The sequence below is a fragment of the Cydia splendana genome, chromosome Z (assembly GCF_910591565.1).
Source record: "Cydia splendana chromosome Z, ilCydSple1.2, whole genome shotgun sequence".
Classification (NCBI taxonomy): domain Eukaryota; kingdom Metazoa; phylum Arthropoda; class Insecta; order Lepidoptera; family Tortricidae; genus Cydia; species Cydia splendana.
This window is the reverse complement of record NC_085987.1, coordinates 4,362,730-4,385,483: the sequence shown is the minus strand read 5'-3', so window position 1 is coordinate 4,385,483 and position 22,754 is coordinate 4,362,730. Positions and strand designations below refer to the sequence as shown.

The following is a 22,754-nucleotide window of genomic DNA, read 5'->3' as shown; positions in this document are numbered from 1 at the left end:
GGGAGAGGGAGAGGGAGAGGGAGAGGGAGAGGGAGAGGGAGAGGGAGAGGGAGAGGGAGAGGGAGAGGGAGAGGGAGAGGGAGAGGGAGAGGGAGAGGGAGAGGGAGAGGGAGAGGGAGAGGGAGAGGGAGAGGGAGAGGGAGAGGGAGAGGGAGAGGGAGAGGGAGAGGGAGAGGGAGAGGGAGAGGGAGAGGGAGAGTAGTACCCAAGATAGAGCTGATGCTGAACCCTGGCTGTACCTAAAGGAACTCAGGTTTGTTGCAACATAGGCACACGCTGTTTTGGTCATCCGACTCGTCTTGATGAGCATTTAGGACAGTAGTACCCAAGATAGAGCTGATGCTGAACCCTGGTTGTACCTAGCGGAACTCAGGTTTGGTGCAACATAGGCACACGCTGTTTTGGACACCCGATTCGTCATGATGAGCACATGGTAGAGCATTGGGACTCCCTCTGGTCGCATAACAACTTTTGTCATATTTTTAATTGTCATAACACTTTATGTATAAAATTGTAAGTCATAAAAATCTTTAGTCAGAATTATTCCTGAGCATAACTGGGTTTTTGTCATAAATTAGTTGTCATAATTTTTGTAGTCATTAATTTAATTCGCATAAAATTTTAAGTCATCTGCTTGATATCCATAATTGTTTTTCGTTCGAAGTATTGCAGTGCATAGTATTAATATAGACATAAAAAATTAAGTCATATATTTAGTGGTCATAAAAGAAATTAATCATAATAGGTAGGTTAGGTTCGTTAGGTTGCTTTAGATGCCCGAAGGGCAAACTACGCAGAAATAGGAGCCCCGCGTGAGCGGGGCTCCGTCGAATTAAGTGTTTGGACGGAGATTAGGGAAAAGGTTTTTTTCGAGTAGTTGTTGAGAGGCTAAAATTAGTTTCTAAAATTATTTATGTAAACCATTATGGTTGAAAATTATTATGCTACAAAACGTTATACGTAAAAACCTTATAAATATCGATAAATATGCTTTTATCTGGTATGACATTTGATTCATTATAATCAAAACCTATATGCACAAAAAAAATATGATAACTGCTGAGTATGTCATCAAATATTATGGCTAAAAATGTATGACACAATATAATATGACTTTTCATTTGTATGCGCAATGATGATTATGACACAAGTTGTTATGAGCATCAAAGATATGACCTAAACTTGTATGCAACCCAATATGGACCCTAGAGCATTACCCAAGATAGCTGATGCTGAACCCTGGTAGTACCTATTGGAACTCAGGTTTGGTGCAACATAGACAAACGCTGTTATGGTCATCTCTCGTCGCGTCAAACTGCTGTCAAGAAAATTTCATATCTTGCAGCCTTCGAGCAACACCGGCTTCCGACACATCGGAAGGGAGGGGCCCAAGCGATATCTCACCGTACAAATCTTTCTGCCATTTTTCGCGGGGGGAAAGGTGCACACAGTCGCACTTCTCACACACTTACATACAAAATCCAATCTATAATGATGACACAAATCTGGCAAACCTCGATCTCTTTTTGTGTACGGACGAGTGACAAGTGTCACAACACGCACACTATCACATTTTCGTTGAAGTATGTTATTGTATTCTGAGAGATAAGAAGTCGGATTTGTCGCTCGACCGATCCGCAATTTGTACTGAGCGAGCAAAATCGATAAATCCAACAATTACATGAGACTAAAATACAATAATTGTGTTTGAATGTAATTAAACGTATGATATGTAAAAAAAAATATTACATGCGAAATGTAACACTTTCTTTTTGTAAATTTGATGTCCCCGACCTCTTTTTATAACAAAAAACCGAGCAAATAGGCATTTTTGTGCAGCAGTGTTCACGCGCGCGTCTGGACTCGGTCTAGTGAAAAATCCAAGTGCAACTAGTTTTATTACCCGCGCTAGATTAGATTGACGCGCTAATCTTGTACCTCGGCAGAGGGGAAATAGTGCGAATGCCGCCTCCCTTCCGTGTTGCTCGAAGCTTGCAGCAAATGGGCCGCTGCCGATCACCACTTCTCGAGTTGACTACGGATTTGCCGTGTAATAATTTTCTTGTACTTTGAACATTAATATATCCTGCTTATTAATCGAAAAATGAAATATGTACCTATAAGTTATGCGCCACGGCGACAATTATTCAAACTTGGATACGCGTGTGGAAATTTTGCAATTTGTTTGTTCACATGCGTTATGTCCAGGATACTTGTGTTAGTCTAAGAATAAAATAATTATCATTCAACGTTGTAGTTTTATTTTGTAACTTTTTCCTTATCCAGACTTTCTCGTCGCTCAGCGACAATATTTTTTCGAATTCCGTAGATTCATTTCCAATGTGCTCGATAGTCGTGTGAGGCACGAAATCTGTGAATTTTTTTGCAATTGTATCGTAATGTAGGTAATATTGTGCCCTCAGAGACCACCTTTGGGTCCCTCAACATAATTTACTCCCAATCAGAAGGTCCTGGAACTCGCCCTTTTAATTTCCTTTAAAACGTAATTCATTTCACTGAATTATCTTTGAAGGGTCCATTTATTGTCTCGTAACTTTGAAAAAGTCTTATAAACTCGTTCAATCTGAATACAGTCATGCCTATAAAGTTTTAAGGTTTAAAATTGAGTGGAGCTCGTGTTTTTAGTAATTTAACTCTTTATATTCAGCCTTACGATGATCCACAGGCCAATGCGAGTTTTAGTTATTCGATCTGTTTCTGATATGATACCTACTGATCTTTCTGTCTCAAAAGTGACGTTTTGGTTGAAGAAATATCACTTTGACACTGACAGATCAGTATCTGTCAGTGTCAAAGTGACATTACCTACTGAGGTATGATATCGGAAACAGATCGAATAACTAGAACTCGAATTGGCCTGCCAGAGTTGAAATGATATTTCGAGGCATTTTCAACCTTATTTTAATTGAGATACGGTGATGTTAATGCAGTGTTGTATGAATCGTTACTAATTCAGAACCTAACGAACCGCTTTTGTTTCGCTGTAAATGCCTTTCGCTTTATCCGATTCGATGTCGGCGACTCGATATCGATATAGGGACTCGACTACTCGATATAGGAATCCTGAGTCTTTAATTTTCGCTCGACATAAAAATCACAAAAATAGGCCTTTCTCAGGCACTTCTAAAAACAGAATAAATTTTGCACAAAATCTAAAAATATGAAAGTTATTTCTAAAAATTCGCAATATTATGCTTGTCTAGACGTAATAAGCCCCGTGCATGAACTATAGGGGGCAGCATATGAGCCGTCAGATTTTTAGCGCGAGGCGTAAATATGTCGTTTATGCTTCCGATGTAGCCCACAAGATGGCAGAACCTACTATGCACAAGGAAACGTACCGACGAGAACGGTAGATGGTAGACGGTAGCACTTGCTTCGGCAATGGACATGTGCACATAAGTTTCCGATTCAGGCCACAAGATGGCAGACCCTCCATCGCGCACAGTCCCTATATTAGAACTTAGCGATAACTTTTTTAATTATTAAAACACCCAAAAAATTTAAATTCAAAAACATGATATCCGCGATCCCGAGCACGCACATCCATCTCGCTCACGCTGACGCTCAGTGAGAGTGAGAGAAGAACACGATCCTACTGGACCTTAATAGGAATATTTTTAGTAGGTACCTGAAATACAGAAAGGGACGTAAACATGGAAGTTTCACTACACTTATAAAACAAAGTCACCCGCCGCGTCTCTCTGTTTGTATATTTGCGATAAACTCAAAAACTAGTGAACGGATTTTCATGCAGTTTTCACCTATCAATAGAGTGATTCTTGAGGAAGGTTTAGGTATATAAATTGTTAAGGTTTACCCGTGCGAAGCCGGGGCGGGTCGCTAGTTTAATATAAACTGTACATTAATCACGTTTCCTCTAAATTACATTAATGGTAAAGGGAAACAGTTCTAAACAACTTGAAAAGCCGAGCGTTTTACAAAAATACCTCTCACATCCTGTTTCAAAATAAGACTTTATTGTTTAGAAAACAAGATTCATTTTCAAATAAATCCTAGTGGTGGTTAAGTCGTTTTGGGTTAATGGATTTTCATTGCAACTTTAAGTCAAGGAGGCTGTTAGTTTAACAAGGAAAAGTTGAGGCTATTATGTAGTACAGGAGCCCACTATGAACATTGAATAATTTTACGGTTTAGACTCACTTGTTTTTAGTCACTCGCGCGACATGAAAACAAGTGAGTCTAAACCGTAAAATTATTCAATGTTGGTAGGTATGTCTCACAACCGTTTAAGTTCGAGCCCACTATGAAATTAGAAGCTTATTACAACGTTATACCTAGAATGTGGTTTATTTTGTATTTTTATAATTTAAACTCACATTCAGTGTTTCACATATGTTGCTTTATTTATATCAATTTTGTTTATTCATTCATTGTTACATTGTTCCGTACACAAGTTCCGAAAAAATCATTGGTTTTAAATTATGTACGGAATATCATTTGATACGAGTATTTACCACTAGTTTTACGGTAAAGGAAACATGGTGAGTAAACCTGCAATTCCAAGGTGTCTAGTCTTCAACCCGCATTGGGCTATAGCCCTCTATATATTCATCCCACTATATATATGGTGGAACGTATAATATGTACATAGGCTGAATTAGTGGGACGTATAAGTTCGGACGTATATAGCAATTAATCGTTTGCCTAAATCTGGCATTTTTTACAAGCTTTTAATTAACTTACCCAGACGTAACTGGTGACCGAAGATATGGCGACTACCTCGCACCACGTATCAGCATTGCGATGCACCGAGGAAATGCCGCCAGCATCTATGGTACAATTCCCCAAAGGCCTATTTTAGATTTAAGCTAGTTATTAATTTCGTTTTGTAGTACCACTGTATATGTCTTGTATGTAAAAATAAACAGGTCCAATACTTGCCCTGATAGTTAGTGTGGGTCAAACCTTGGAAGCTAAATTTGACCTAGGTAGGTACTTCCCGATTTCCGATTGAGCTGAAATTTTGCATACATATGTAAATCGGATGATTGAGACAGGGGGTTTTATAACTGTCTCGATGTGTATTGCATATTAGTTGCCTGTGGAAAGAAAAGTACAGACAGCGATAAAAGTTTGTACTAAAGATTACATTTTTGCCTAAAAACTTATTAGGTACTTATCAGAAAATAATACATAAATTAACTAACTGAGGCATCAAATGTTTTATAAATAAGTAGGTACCTAATACCAAATAATAAAAAGATTGTGGGTTCTGCTCTCGGACTCGGATCGGAAAGCGTAGCCATTCGCTTTGCATAACGGTAACGCGGCCGTTTCATTAAAATTAACTTTGTACCGGGACGGAAATTCGATTTAGATCGCGCACCGATACCGGATTGTACCGGCAATATTACCGGTATACCGACTATTTATAGGCTGGGGATTCCTGTGTACCTAATTTCCCCTTTTCCCTAGGGATAGATTTCAAATAAAATATGACAAGTAGCCTTGTTAATATCTGCCGTACAGTTGTAGTGCATAATTGTTTTCCTTCGTATTTTCTCGGAAACGTTCGTAATTATTTATTTGTCATGCCTATGTCGCAGCCACCTAATTAAGTCGTCCCTCTTAGTATGGATATACATTTAGTCTGTTCTCGTCAACGTGATGTTTTGAAAGATGGACTACTCCAGATAAATCTACTTTGGCACTGTGAACTCTATTACTGAGGTAATTAAATTGTATTGGTTTACAGAGGAGCCTATCGAGCCATCGAAAATCTATTGGATTTTCATAAACGAGCTCTAAACAGTTTAGGGTAAAACCCGGATAGATGCCCCAGTTGGATAGTTGCCTTATTAAAAAAAATCGATCTTCCCAATATCGGAGCAAAAATGCGGGTTTTACCCTACAAACTGAGTAGGTAGGTACTTATAGATGAGGATATTTATTTTCTGTCACATTTTATTTTCGTTAGATTTGGATAAAATTTTGGTTTGAAGCTCGTCATTATGAGTGGGATAAATACAAAATCACAACTTGTCAAGTTGTTGAAAACACAAAATGTATGTAAAATAAAAAAGGCCCGTGCTATTTATGTCTTTCTCGGTGTAGAAATTTTACACAGCAAAAATTTAATCTCAATACAAAAAACTCCAATCCTATTTTTTTAGGACAAAAAACTAGACAACGGCAAAGACTTTTGTCCCAAACACACAATCAGGGCCGTATTGCGTAATAAAATACAAGCTAATACTATTTTACATACAAAATCACTAATAGTATTTAGCTTGTATTTTATTATGCAATATGCCCCAGCTTTAATTTAAAATTAGACGAAAGTTTTGATTAATAATTTATTCGAGGAAATTGCTTCCAATCGTGTTTCATCTCATTGGGACCTTTGATATCTCCCGGGATAATTTAGGCTAAAATTTTCCCTGTAGGTAGATATCAAACTTGGCTTTCAAATTTGAAATCTTATACATATAATAAAAAAAAATATAAAAAGAAAAACACTAACTTCTAAAGGGGCTCACAGATTACCAGTTCGCCGGACGATATCAGCCTGTCAGTTGTTCGGAGCTGTCAAATTTTGCGTTTTACTGACAGGCTGATATCGTCCGGCGAACTGGTAATCTGTGGGCCTCTTTAGAGTCACTCTAACCGCCTTGAGAAGCGGTAGGGTGTGTATTGTAGGTTACAGTTATCTGCAATAATATGTTACTCTTTGAAGGCTGCAAAAATATGTGACCCGATTCCTATGGCTCTACAAATTAATAAGATCGCGTCAGATATTATTGCGGCGTTCTTTATGTAATATATTATGCAGGTGACTGTACAAAGTTAGTTTATACGGGGTCAAGCTAAATAAAACCGTGGATATAGTAAAAAGATAGACTACTTTAACATACCCAACCCTACTATGACAGTATTTGCTATGAACTGTAACGTAATGAAAGATCGGTATTCAGGTGCTATACCTACAGCCATCGGAAAGCTATTGGGCTTTCATAAACGGGCTCTAAATTGTCTCCGTCGAAGCCTGGGCCCAGATTCAATCAAGTCTAGTGTTCAGCTTCATAGGTCAAGAGGTTTTTACTCCCTTTTAGGGTTCCATATCCGTGATTGCGCTTAAAATTGAGAAATTGTACAGAAAAGGGAACTCCGCCAAATTTTATCGAAATCAGACGATAAAAAATCGTAGTTACGGTATATTAACTTGTTTAAATCTGCAGCTTCCACATACGGGGCCCGATTCGGATTTTGAAATAGACATCTATTAGACATCTTTTAGACATCACTAAGATACGATAACGATATGTTTAAGATCTAACCTGTCAAATTTGACATTTGCGCGATTCTGGACATACTGTTGAACGATTTCCACAGGATATGACTTAGAGATCCAATTTACATCTAATAGATATCTTACTCCATCTAACGTAAAAGTGACATTGGTTGCCCGAATTGCGCTGCAAAAGAGAACTAGTTGATATCTAAACTATAACGTATCTAGAATGGATCTAGTACGTGTCGTCTCATGTGAATATCTTGAAGTTCGAATACGGCAGACGGTGTCTATTCGCATAACAAGTCCGTGATAATTTCGTAACGCGATTAGTTTAGTTTCCGCGAAGCCCGAAGGCACGTGAAATATAAATGTATGTTGTGTGTCAAACGAATTGAGTTTCGGAACTAAGTAAATACATTTGATATTTATCAATGTAAACGGAGAACCACCATCACATAGGACTATTGTGGTGCCTATTGCCAAAAATAAAACTGGAGATGCTTCTGACGGATCCAACTGCAGGCCAATATCTCTAGCAACGGTATCCGCCAAAGTGCTGGACAGACTGCTTGATAGCCTGCTGTCAAAACATGTCCAATCGCACGATGCACAGTGTGGCTTTAAACCTAATAGACCGGGAGATAGTGACACATTTTACTGGGTCATTTGTACCAGTATGGCGGTTCGTCAGGGATCTAAGCATGTAATGAAGGAAAGAAAATGCTATGACCATAGCGCTGGTACCGGCGGCCCAATCGCGTGGGCGTTAGTCGAACGTGTCGGATAAAATACGAGTGTCGAACGATTTGTACCACAAAAATCCTCGTATTATTCGATAGTCCATAAAAAAGAAGTAGGCGGTAGCGTAATGCCATACTTCTCCGGTGTGACTTACAGCCCGCCATACTGAGGCGAACACGTTAATTAAAAAAAAACAATTCAACCATTTGTACCAAGCTAATTTTTGCACAGGTGATCATCGTCGAGCAGCCATTCATGGACATCACCATGCCATACTTTTCGGATGGTTCCAAATGCCCGCCATACCGCCGCAAGGGAGTTAATTTTTTTTTTATTGCTAAACGATTTGTACCATCTTGAATTTTTTTTTCAACACTTTCTGTGTGATCATAAATAGAAATCTCATAATGCCATACCTGTAGGAGGTGGCAAATGTGCACAATATTTTTTTTTTATTGTAAGATTTTATTCGTATTTTTGACGATTTGTACCAGTATGGCACTAATTTTTCCTGAAAGTTTAAGTTTTACCGAATATAAATCCAAAATTTCAAAGACGTAGGTGGCGGCAATCTTGTCTTATAACTATATATTATGTTGAATAATATTGTACGGCTACCACCGCTCGAACGATTTCTCGAATCATAGAGATCTCGGCTCATCGTGCTGTAAACCTCCATTCACCATTAAATTACATCAAATCTACCACTGTTTTGCCAGTAAAATGAAACGTTTTATTAATAGTAAATATATTTATCGGCGGAAGAATGCACATAAGTAAATAAATTACTACTAATTAAAAATACAATATTTAAATGCTCATTTTAAATAATCAGTCTTCTAAAAAGCTGTCCCATGAATTAATATTGAATTATAACTATTTTGAGGTAGAAATTTTCGTATTGAATTGGTAATACTTCAGGTCCTTAGAGAATATAACCAACGGAGTGGTCATTAACAGGCGTTCCCCTCTGTCGAAAAAAGGCGGCCAATGGTCCACGACTTGTCAACCATATCTATGGAATGACGTTTATCTGACATGGCTATGTTGGCGTTACGTATACATTTGATGTGCCCCTCCCCCGCAAAAAACGGCAGACTATTTTGTACCGAAAATTATAGACATGGCGTCTCCGTTGGTTATATCCTCTAAGTTCAGGTCTAAACAACATTTGGTATTCCGTTTTAATACAATAACATTATCGTCTTACGATGTGCGTATATTTTTATACCTTAAAACGCAAATTCGAAAACGACAAGTTCGACTAAGATCGGACACCGGGTAAGATCGTATTATTGAAATTTCTGCCTGTTGCGGGGTTTTTTTTTTTGAATGCTCGCAAGGTGAAGGTGGATGCAAGGTGATGCAATGCGCTGTTTTGTCCCGCAACCCCCTTCAGGCCGCACTTGTCGCTCCGACTAACACGTATATGTGACGTCCCACGGTCAAAGGTACCTTATGGCGGGTATGGAGTTATGCATACCCCAGTAATCTACAATAAATAACCTATCGATAACACAAAAGATCAACCTTCTAGGTTGCGTAGTTACAGAGATATGATTTTTTGAAAATAATGTTGTGAAATGAGCAACTTTACGATAGAGAAGTTTTAAGTTTAGCCGCCTAAAAAACTATGTTCCTGAAGTAAGTTACATAGTTGACTACAAATAATAATGCCTTATATATCTGAGATTAAAAAAATATTGCGACTTGTTCTGTAATGCAAATAGAAACTTTTGATATCGACTGATTTATGTGTATACTAACCAATCTCTTGAAAATAAAGTTTTATTTCATTTTCACGATTGATTGCAATGAGCTCTCAAGATTTAAATTTTATCTATTAGAAAACGACACTGACAGACAGTTTAAGCAAAAAACAATACCGATTTAGAGGTGAAAATGTATTTTCTGACTTTTTCATATAAAATCACAAAATTGAATATTTTTACTTTTAATGTGACACACAATCAATTTTTCTGAGCACATATGAAAGAAATTCTGTCATTCAAATGAAATAAATCCTAAAACCCCAACTAAATACTATATTTAACCCCTTATGCCACTTTAAACTTACATAACAATAACAGTATTTGCTCCATACATTTACGAAAAGGTACCTTATGGAAATAAATCTAATAATACATCACTACAAAATATCAATCATATTATAGTTTATCTTTTATGAATAGAAAATATTAATTTACATTAAACTGCCCCCAATTTAATTAGTTCTTCGTCATAATAATCTTAAAAAAGACCAATAATTTGTATGTAATGAAAAGGTACCTTGTGGTCAAGTTACATGATGAGGCATGATGATGATGGAACAGTTAGGATAAACTAATAATATTTTGGGGTTAAGATGGTATAAATCGTCTATTTCTTATCAATAATATATTTCGGTTGCTATTGAAGATAAGCGGCATTGAGGTTCAATGACCTCAGATATTCCATAAGGTAATGCGTCGGGTATTGGCATTTTTCAGCAAACCAATGGCTGATTTACTGCATGCGACCAAACCAAATGAAGATTATTCTAGTTAAGAAAGACTTGACGAGAGTAACATTGGTATAATAGCAGTCTACTTGGATTTGTGATGTCGGTCTATGTACGGTTATAATATTTGCGAGGCGCCCCAACCAGAACTGAAATTATCAAATTAGTTTTGCAGAATGCTAATACAGTTCTCTACCAAACTTCTTTTCCCGTATTGACTAGTTTTTTTGGGAATTTTCAATCTTTTTTCCATAAGGTACCTTTTCTACTAAACTCTGAGACGACATTACTAGGCTTATAACTAACTTATAACAAAAATAAAAACAGGTAAACAAACGTTACGCATTAAGGTTTCAGATCACACAATAAAAAAAAATTGAGCATTTTTTCACCTCTTTACAAAACATTTAATATCTCCGAAACTAGAAACCCTCATAAGGTACCTTTTCCCGTGGAACGTCACATATTTTTTTTTAGGTAGAATTTTACCCAAACGATCCGGATACAAAGATGCCATACTGTAACAAATGATTTTATGTCTTGTACTTTGAAAACCCGTCGAAATATCAACTTTTTCAAGTATGGTGCCCCTTTTTCCCCCTATTAGAAGTATGGCAAATACAATAATGGTCACATTGCATCATCTAATTTCCAAAAATCCAAATGCCATACTGGTACAAATCGTCAAATTTTTTTTTTTTTAAGTCTTGGCTTAAGTCTCACAGTCGTCCGCCGGAATAATTTATTTTTAGGTATAATTGTATCCAATCAAACAGAATATGATGATGCCATGCTGTAAAACAATATTTTACGTATTGTATAGTCGTATTTTTGAAACGTGTCGATTAAATAAGTTTTTCAAGTATGGCAGCACTTTTTCCCCCTACTATAAGTATGGCAATTATAATAACGGTCACATTTTATCAAATACTCTCCAAAAATTTAAATGCAATACTGGTACAAATCGTTTAGCAAAAAAAAAAAATTAACTTCCTTGCGGCGGTATGGCGGGCATTTGGAACCATCCGAAAAGTATGGCATGGTGATGTCCATGAATGGCTGCTCGACGATGATCACCTGTGCAAAAATTAGCTTGGTACAAATGGTTGAATTGTTTTTTTTTAATTAACGTGTTCGCCTCAGTATGGCGGGCTGTAAGTCACACCGGAGAAGTATGGCATTACGCTACCGCCTACTTCTTTTTTATGGACTATCGAATAATACGAGGATTTTTGTGGTACAAATCGTTCGACACTCGTATTTTATCCGACACGTTCGACTAACGCCCACGCGATTGGGCCGCCGGTACCAGCGCTATGGTCATAGCATTTTCTTTCCTTCATTACATGCTTAGACCCCTGACGAACCGCCATACTGGTACAAATGACCCAGTAAAATGTGTCACTATCTCCCGGTCTATAATGTATCAACGGAGAGTGCGATTCTCTGTTTTAAGCATACCGTCCAGTACTACAACGATGATAAAACGCCTATATTTGCCTGTTTTTTGGATCTGTCAAAAGCTTTTGATATGGTCTCCTATGACATTTTATGGGGCAAACTTGAAAGCTGTACGAGTACTCCGAGGGGAGTGGTTAACCTCTTCCGTTATTGGTACGGGAACCAAACCAGGTCAGATGGGCGGGAGCGTTTTCAGACGTGTACAGGCTGACGTGTGGTGTGAGACAAGGTGGTCTCAGCTCACCTAGGTTGTTTAACTTGTACATGGATGAGTTGATCGTTAGGATCAGCAGCACGGGTATTGGATGCTCAATTGGCGGTACCATTGTTAACAATATCAGCTATGCAGATGATATGGTGCTGCTGTGCCCGGCGATCAGCGCTCTTATCAAACTGTTGAAGATCTGTGAGGAGTATGCGGTGACCCATGGCCTGATGTGCAACACCAAGAAGAGCGAACTACTCGTTTTCAAGGCAGGCAGAAAGGAGTATATGTCAGTTCCTGCCGTATATTTATGTGGTGTTCCTCTAAATAGAGTTTCACGGTTCAAGTACCTCGGGCACTGGGTCACCGAGGACCTCCAGGATGCTGACATAGAAAGGGAGCGCAGGGCATTGTCAGTAAGGTGCAACATGCTGTCACGTAGGTTTGCACGGTGTGACAGGGATGTCAAAAATACCCTTTTTAAGGCTTTTTGCCAGTCCTTTTATGCGTGCAGCCTATGGACAAATTACACAAAAAAGACCCTCAATGCCCTGCGTGTCCAATACAATAATGGTTTCCGCATGCTGCCACGTTACTGTAGCGCCTTGGGGGTGTTTGCGGAGGCCAGAGTGGACGCGTTTATTGCGATAATCCGTAAACGCACAGCCTCCCTCATGCGCCGAGTACGTGACAGTTCTTACAGTCTGCTTCAACTCATTCCTGGAGATCCTGCTGGTACACTCTGGAGGCACTGGAATGACCTACATATGGGATCCAGAGGCACAGTGTATAATTTAATGTAACTAGTAGTTCGCCCCGAACTGTGAACTCGCGGTTCGCCAAAAAGATCATCATTTTCAAAATCTGCGCCCCCTAAAACCTATAAAACGACATCCATGACGACTTTTATGACATTATGCGTGGCCGCCATCTTGGATTCCAAAATGGTCATCATATTCGAAATCTGCGCCCCTAAAACCTATAAAACGACATCCATGACGACTTTTATGACATACCGCATGGCGGCTATTTTGGATTCCAAAATGGTCATCATTTTCGAAATCGGGGCCCCCTAAAACCTATAAAACGACATCCATGACGACTTTTATGACATAGTGCATGGGCGCCATCTTGGAATCCAAAATGGTCATCATTTTCGAAATCTGCGCCCCCTAAAACCTATAAAACGACATCCATGCCGATTTTTATGACATCGTGCATGGCCGCCATTTTGGAATCCAACATGGTCATCATTTTCGAAATCTGTGACCCCCAAAACCTATAAAACGACATCCATGACGACTTTTATGACATAGTGCATGGCCGCCATTTTGGATTCCAAAATGTTCATCATTTTCGAAATCTGCGCCCCCAAAAACCTATAAAATGACATCCATGACGACTTTTATGACATAGTGCATGGCCGCCATTTTGGAATCCAAAATGGTCATCTTTTTCGAAATCTGCGCCCCCAAAAACCTATAAAACGACATCCATGGCAACTTTTATGACATAGTGCATGGCCGCCATTTTGGAATCCAAAATGGTCATCATTTTCGAAATCTGCGCCCCATAAAGCCTATAAAACGACATCCATGACAACTTTTATGACATAGTGCATGGCCGCCATCTTGGATTCCAAAATTGTCTTCATATTTGAAAAAAATCTTAAATTAAAAATACAATATTATAAATGTGTAACAAACCGAGCACTTTCATTTGATAGCAAACTCGACCATACTTTCTTGCAATTAACCAGAATAGCAAGACCCCTCACAAATGGCTTTTTAGCATTTAGCTCTTCTGGCTCAATAACCTTTTGTTCGAGCCTGCTCCAACTTACTAGACTAAAATATAATGCCCTCAACTACACGTTCACCCCATTTCATTTAAATTAGAACAAATTTACTTAAGTTATTGAGTATCAAACTATCCTCTGATAGTTCAGCTTAAAAACATCGAAATGCCGGGACGTGCCCCTAGCCAGCCGTGTGCTCAAAGTCGAATGTAAGAACTTGACTTCGCTTCGCTCGCTCGTTCGAAAAAACATCGAAATGCCGGGACGTGCCCGTAGCCAGCCGTGTGCTCAAAGTCGAATGTAAGAACTTCACTTCGCTTCGCTCGCTCGTTCGAATATGTAGATTTCAATTTTAATTTAATTTTAATGTAATTTTTGTTGACATATATTTTTAAGTTTATTTTTAATTTTTATTTTTATATGATAATATTTTTGTAATAATTTTAATTTTAATATTTTGTATGGGTATATTTTTTGCCTGAAATAAATTTGATTGATTGATTGATTAAACATATGTGACAATCCACGGAAATGGTACCTATTGGCGGCTGATGTCGCTTACGTTGCATAGCACCACAATAATATTGGAACGGCGTTAATAATTATAGCGTAAGCGCCAACCGCCATAAGGTACCTTCACCCGTGGGATGTCACATATAATTGATATATTAGGTCCTTACCTATGAAATTGGCGTTTTTGTTCATAGATATAAGTCTGATCCTAGTTTTTTTTTTTTACAAAAGTACATACACAATTACAATAAAACTACAATATGATTTCGCCAAACTGCTTGACAGCAATTAATTGTTATTTTTTATTGTTAAGTGTTCAGAATTAAGCCTTGAAAATAGGTCTTTTCATGTGCTGTCGGTTCGAGTATTAAAATTACTTATATTTTTCTAATGGTACCAATTTTCAAGAAATGGAGATATTGAAAACATACCTTAAAGGTGTCAAAAATTACTGGAAAAATTTTGTTTGGTTTGAATTAGCCATCAAAAAAATATCCGCAAAATTAATTGTATGGAAATTCGTGTTTCGTTGAAATTCTCCGAACAAAACGCCAATTTCATAGGTAATGACCTAATAATATCTAGGGCTCAAGAGCCGTCTAGGCTAACTCTGCACCGACCGACAGAATGAAGTGTTGTGGAAGTGTCATGATAAACGTTATTTACAGACTTAGATTAGAATGGCAAGAGGCAAAATTTAATTACAGGTAGAGATCGAGTTCCTATAGGTCAGTCGAGTTCATAAATATGTATATATACATACTTACATTTCTTCAGGTAAGTCAGGCAGCGTCAAGGGTCAACACTGCGCATTCAGTAAATTATTAGCAACTGTTTCATACCATTATTACCTAGTGAGATCAACGTTTTTTTCCAGTGTACAAAAACTTTCCATTTCACTTTTAATAAAACAAAATTGTAATAGTTATTGGGGGGCAAAGTTGTAGTTTAACCGCTCGTGCTAATATTGATACCCGAGCAACCGAAAGATTCCAAAATTGAACCACGAGCGTAGCGAGTGGTCCGAAAAATGGTATCTTGAGCTTTGCGAGGGTTTTAAGGCATGAGGGTTAAACAAAATTTGCCCCCGAGTGAAACACAACATTTTTCACCACACCAACCCGAAGCAAATATTAAATGTAAAATATCAAACAAAATCAAACCAATACAAATCCAAATGAATGTTATTAAATATCTATTATCATCCAAAATCATCATTTAAAAGTCAATTCTACGAGCAAACATAAGAAACCAACTCAAAATTTGCATTTGATTACTTTTCCTCACATGTGAATAAAATGCAACTTTGCTATCAGTTTTTAAAGTGCAAAGTAAGCCTTTCCGAGCTGGTGTGGTGAAAAACAATGGTTAATTGATGAACGACGAATTGATTATATGTATATTAGTAGTTCGGATAATCGAGGTTCTACTGTACACTGTACTTATATCCGAGACGATTAATCTGCTAAATAAACCCATAGCTTTACAAAAGCCGAACACAAATAAAAGCTATCTCTAAAAGAATCCAAAGCTTAAAACCCCATGTAAAAACCGCGACATTCAAAACTTAACTCTACCCCTTACAGTTCAAAGACGAAATTTCCCTGTAATTTTGTTACCACTAAATCTTGCGTACTGAATAAAATATGAGAGGATCGAGTGAATACTGTTGTAAAATATTTAACGGTGGAAAACAAAGCGTAAATTGAAGCAGGCGACGTTAAAACGATTTTTATAGTGTGCGAGTACACACACGATGTTTGTATTGTGACTAAATTGTAGACAAAGACAGGCCGAAAGCCGCTTAGGAAGGCCGAAAGACCCACGTGGCTCTAAATAGTAAAAATACCTAAGTAACGTCAATTTTATATCACGAGTATAACGTGACCATACACCCTCTGAGCAAATGCAGACATTTCAAGAAAATAATATAGAGGCGTTTCTTTTATTCGCCAGATCTTACCGTTAAATAAGTTACATCAAACGTAACGCAGACGTTAACTTCTGAAACCATGAAACAAAATGGCTGATTCTTACAAACTTACATTTACCGTCGTTTAACCGCTGTCGTCGCTCGACATCCATACAACACTTACAAAGCGCGGTTAGTTACAAATTTGGCCACTGTAGAAAATATGTTTGTTATGTGATTAGTTACAAACTTATATTTACCGTCACTTGAGCGCTGTCGTCGTTCCACGTCCGTGCAATTTCTAAGAAGCGTTGTTAGTTTTACATATCGCCGTTTTCCGTTGTAAGTTTGTATTGCGATTAGTGTCTCCGTTGATGCTTTTATGGCTGGGGCTGTTATATATCTCAGTGAAAAAAATAATGTTGAGTTATGTGAGGTCTGTACGAATGTTCGTACATAATAAAAAGTTTCATTAGGACTCTAGGTACTAAGACTAAGATCTAACAAGAGTTTCTTTTTTATTAATTTAGCTCTGTCGCAGAAAGGGTGTGTGTTTTAAGTAAGTTGATAGTCGTTCCTAGAAAACGCCAATAGAAATTTAAATAATGTATGAAAATACTCGTAGTCTCGTGACATAACTAACTTTATTTTCTTCTTCTTTAGTAATACAGTAATTTTATAGATTTCGCGTTTGCGTTAAACCCGGTAGTTCTGATTTTTTGCAGACATGTTTATGATGTTGGCCCAATGAATAATACAAGTTTGTGACTTCGAGCGCCGAACGCAACTTAGTCAAATATCGAAAAACCCGCCAAAAATTTAGGTTTTCTTTTAGATTTGGGCGATTATAACCCTAAAGGACTAGTTTTTGATAGTGCCTTCACAGGACGTTTTTAAAGTGGACTAAATTTGCTACAATACGAGACTAGAATTGTCTCTGTACATCTAGTAGTTTACGAAATAAAACCTTGCAAAATTTATAATTCTTTGAAATTGTATTCGTAGGGTAAGTAAGTGCAGTGAGTATGCACTTGTGTCTCAGGCGACGCAGCTTGGCACGATTGTTCCTAAGGTCAAACAAAGCTGATTTGGCCAGGTAGCTTGAGATCGTGCCGTACCCAAAAAGGGACGCGCAAGGGTCGGATCACCAGGTCCAATCTATGCTATAGGTATTTCTTCCTGCTCTTAGCAACTAGGGCAAGTAATATATCATTTTCATATAATTATTAGGGATTCCTTATTCTATAGAATACTTTATAAAGTATCACTTCAAAGCAGGCAGTCATACATTTTTTTGGAAAAATATGTAGCGGATTGAGTGACGATTTCCATAGAAATGTAATTATGGCCAAAGTCAAAGGTTAAAAACCGAGGTAAAAATGTAAAAAAAAAAACACTTAACTTGGCGTTTTAAAAGTATGAATATAATGTGCTCGTCCTTAAATTATATGAAAATGATCTTGCCCTAGTTGCTAAGAGCAGGAAGAAATATAGCATAGATTGCACCTGGGGAGCCGACCATTTCCCCCCTTTTTTGGGAGGTAGGCACGGTACGATCTCGTGTCTACCGGCTAAAATCAGCTTTGTTAGACGTTAGAAACAATTGTCCCAAGCGGCATCGCCTGAGACAAAAGTGCATAGTCACTGCACTTACTTAGCCTACGAATACAAGTTCGAAAAAATTATAAACTTTATCTCGGAAACGATTAAATGTACAGAGACAAATCTAGTCTCGTACTGTAGCCAATCTAGTCCACATTAAAAACGCCCTGAGAAGGCACTATCAAAAACTAGTCCTTTAGGGTTATAATCGCCCAAATCTAAAAGAAAACCGAAATTTTCGCGGGATTTTCGATATTTGATAAAGTTGCGTTCGGCGCTCGAAGTCACAAACTTGTATTATTCATTGGGCCAACATCATAAATAAGTCTGCAAAAATTCAGAACTACCGGATTTGACGCAAAAGAGCCAGGTTACAAAATTCGACAAAGTTACTGGATTATAGGTATTTTAAAAGGATTTTTTATATGTACTCATCATCGCGTTTTTCTTGAAATGTATCTTTCCGAATAACTATCTAGCTACCCGGTCTAGCGTGAGTCATCCTTAACCCGTGCGAAGCGGGTCGCTATTAAATAGATAATAGTAACTTTTTCATCATGTAATGGTACTCATAATCTAGTGATAAAATCCGATGTCTGCTTATAAATCTTTGACTAGCAATCATATTTAGTTGGGATTTTGGTCAAAGTGAAATATACAGTGAATCAGGAGCAATATTTTCCAATATGGTTGCCATTTCATGACGGTCACGTTCCGTACGCCGCTGGCCTCGCAATCGGAGTTAATCGATTTACGATCCATACAGGGTGGTGCCTTGCACCGGGCCACGTTTTGTGAGAATACTAAATAGTTGTTTTATTATGGTTGTACGACTGCGTTGCCTGAATTAAAACTGTATTTAAGTATTTTATAATCGAAGATTTCGCGGAATTTACATGGGATCAAAGCGTCAGCTATAAGTTTATTATACTCACAAGGAAAGGTAGGTACCCAACTGTCCGGCTCCGTTTGATTTTAGAGTTGTCTAAAATGATAGAAACGTATTTTTACTGCTCAATCTCCACCTATTGGGAGATATTGTCCTCTTAATTACTGAAAAGTGACTAAGCCCTCTATACAGGGTTATGTTCAAGCAAATTGATAGTTAATTACTGGTTTCATTATAATATGTTTGAAAACATGCAAAAATATTAAGCACGTGTTGTGTATATCGGCTCAAACTCATATTTTCCTTAGAGGGTTTAGTCAGTTTTCAGTACTTTGGAGGACAATTTTTCCCAATAATATTAATTTATTGACCGAAAAAACCAACATAATAATAACAGCATATGTACCTAGGCATAGGCATAGGTAGGTAGGGTTTTCCCAATAGGTTAAGATTGGCCAGCTATAAAAATAACCAGTTTGTTATTTTAGACCACTCGTTAACATTAGGTATATCAAAATAAAGGTGTTTGTAAACAAGTGTTTGCGGCGAATCGTAGGAGTCTACTGGCCACGGACCATCTCCAATGTTAAACTATGGGAACTGACTGGCCAAAACCCTTTAGCTAAGGAGATACTTCTGCGGAAATGGCGCTGGATAGGACATGTTTTACGAAGGCCAAACAATCACCTATCCAAGCAAGGGCTGACCTGGAAAATTCCCGGAAAAGAAGACAAGGTCGCCCACGTACCACCTGGAGGCGCACAGTGGAAAAAGAGGCGGCATCAGTTCGCCTCGGCTGGGCGGAGCTGGAAGAGGCCGCGCTGGACCGCGAAGAATGGAAATCCCTTCTGAGAGCCCTATGTCCCTGATGAGGGATAACAGGATATCATCATCATCATATCAAAATAAATGAAATCGGAGCCGGACAGTTAGGAACCTTATTGTTCCGAGATCCTTAGTTGTCATCTCTTGATCCAGTATTTAGACGACACCCTGTATAGTTGGTATAAATCGTGTCGAGTCGAATAGAAAAGTAAGTGATTTTAACACAGAATCGAATTGCGGAAATACTAATTCAACGTCATAAAAATAGTAAATAAAAATAGTTTATGGACGTCGCAATTTTGTTAGCTTCACCCCCATCCATCAGTGTAAATTTCATTCGATAGCGTGACGTACGCATTTGCGTTGTGCCATTTTGTATAGGATTTTGAGTTTCCAAAACGTCCCGCTTGGCGCGCTGTTCAAAATCCCATACAAAAATAGTCATAACGCAAACGCGAACGCTCGTCACGCTACCGAATGAAATGTACACTAGGGGTTCAATCATTTAATCATTGCAATCATGTACAACATTATAAGTATACAAGGTAAGGTCACTGTGGGCAAGTCCGTCTACAAGGCAAGTCCGTCAACACGTTATAACTTTTGAATTTGAAGGCGTATGCGACTTTGGAGTCCAGTCGATTAACCAGTTTTTCGCGCTAGTTCCGTCACTGTAAAACAGATGGCGCTGTGCCAACCAACTTCAGAGCAATCCGCCTCAACAAGTCATTTCGTGTTTTGAACTCGAAGTCATAGTGCGACAGCCGTTCGAAAAAAAATTGTTAAAAATAGTTTTTGAAAAGATTGTGCATCAGAAAGTAACTACGTAGGTAGCATAAGAACCAGTTGTCTTTATTCTATTTTTAAAATATCAGAAATTAGCTTAGTTTTGTAATTATACGTTCTACAATTTATCATATTAAAATTTGACTAAGTTGGGAAGTCCGTCTATTATGTTCAAGGCAAGTCCGTCATATGCCGGACTTTCGTTAAATCAGAGATTACCAACTGTTTTTGCGACTTTAATATTATAACGATTTGATAAGGTATCAAAAAATCCTCCTGACTTTACGCATGACGTTACTTTATTAAATTTTGATCTCAGTAAATTAAAAGAAACGATTAAAATTCATTTTAAAATTACTATTGATCTTTTATTTCGGAAATCAAAAAAATAATTATGTTTAATTATTTGCCAAAAAATGTTTACCACCCCATTTTGGTAGTATATCGTAGTATATAGGCCGGACTTGCCTTTGTTTTAGAAAAATGGTGTTTATTTCGAATCTGAACCGTATATTAACAAGTTTAAAATACACTTTTCATTGTCTTGATCCGTTCTTTTTAGGAATTTGACTACGAACATATACGCACCTATAGATTGGCTGATATCATAACTAGACGGACTTCCCTTAAACTGCACGGGAAGTCCGTCTACTCGCCGAATTTTAAAAAAATGCCAGTGTTTTTGCTTAATTTGTGCTTGAAATGATCTGTCACTAAGGCTAAACTATTAATTATTAAATTCTTCATCGTATGCGATTACAAGCAGTAACATAGGTGAATATTTAACGGAACTAGATCACTCCAAAGTAAAAAAAAAATAAAGTATGCCGTGACTTCGCCACAGTGACCTTACACACATAAGTGAACATGAACCCGGACAGGGTATAACAATTAGTTTTAATCTTATACTAAATTCTTACTTTAATATGTAGTATGAAGTTCCGGTCCTTACAACTATGTGCTGCCTATACACGAATTATTTCCCTTATTTGAGAGTTTTGGTTTTCATTTGGTGAGCTCACAGACCAAACCTTAGCGGTTTTTTTGTGGGTGAGCTAAACGGTTTTAGGGGCGCTTGAGTGAAGTCGCCAAGTCAATGCAGAATCGCCTTGGACATATTATGTTTATTATTGTGAAACATAAAAACCTCGTGGTTTACAAACGTGCATATCATATCATTCGTGTCACGTGTGTGATGTCAGCGAAACTCCATGTCGCCACGCGGACTGCGGATATCTAGACGTACCTACATTAACCCGTGGAGCGCCCTAAACAGACACGTGTGCTGGTAACTAGTATAGGAGTTCCATACTACGGTAATTCTGGGGCGCTCCAGGGGTTAACGACTATTGGCTAATTGATCGAAGCTTAGTGAAGGTCTCCGTTTTGAGACTTTTGACTCGGGCAAACTGCTTTCGTATGTAAGGAAGTTTTTCTAATTATGTATCTATTTTGAGATAGTTCCTCTAACCTTATGATAATGACACCACTTCCAGTGGTTAGGTATTTGGACACAGGAGAGATATGAAAATGAACCGCCAAAAATATGTACCTAGGCCCTGACATCGAGTAATATACCTATCTATTACAGATGTAGTGCATAATCGTTTTCCATCGTATTTTCTCGGAAACGTTCGTATTTGTCATGCTACTTCAATCAACCTCAGTACTTATTGTACCGAGACTGACTGAAATAGCAAGACACGTTCATAAGTTTCCGTGAAAAACGATAGAAAATAATTATGCACTACATCTGTAGAATACTACTAGATGTTAGATGAAGTACCGACCCCCATAAGGTACCTTTCGTCGTGGAACGTCACATATACGGATTAAAATAGCAGATTATAATATGCTTTCTTATTATTTATTTATCTCTGTTACTAACACAATTAAAGCAATCAAAATAATCTTTCGCTAATAATAATCCGTAAGTAAATGCCAATTAGCCCCAATTCCTTTAGTAGGTAGGTATATAAGAATAACGTAGGTCCAATCATAATAGATTGCATAAATACGTTCCGATTGGCTATCTTCTGGGTCAGCAGTAGAATAAACAATATGTCTAGGCTCTATTCTGTGTACTTTAATGATAACTTGTGACATACTATAGGTACTATACGACAATAAATTTTATCATTCATGTCATAAAATATCAATAAAACATTATGAATAGCAACTTACTTATCTACATTTAAACAATGGATCTATTAACCTACTTAAAATAGTACATTACTACAGAG

At 37.8% G+C, this 22,754-nt stretch overlaps 1 long non-coding RNA gene across 1 annotated transcript in view; it reads right to left on the bottom strand.

Annotated features, from left to right (window-relative positions):
• LOC134804316 (uncharacterized) overlaps positions 1 to 19,087 on the bottom strand; it is a 35,803-nt gene extending 16,716 nt beyond the window's left edge. The window contains exon 1 of the long non-coding RNA XR_010146106.1: positions 19,037 to 19,087. This is a non-coding gene — a long non-coding RNA (uncharacterized LOC134804316). The remainder of the gene's footprint in view (positions 1 to 19,036) is intronic.
• Between the last annotated feature and the right edge of the window lie 3,667 nt (positions 19,088 to 22,754).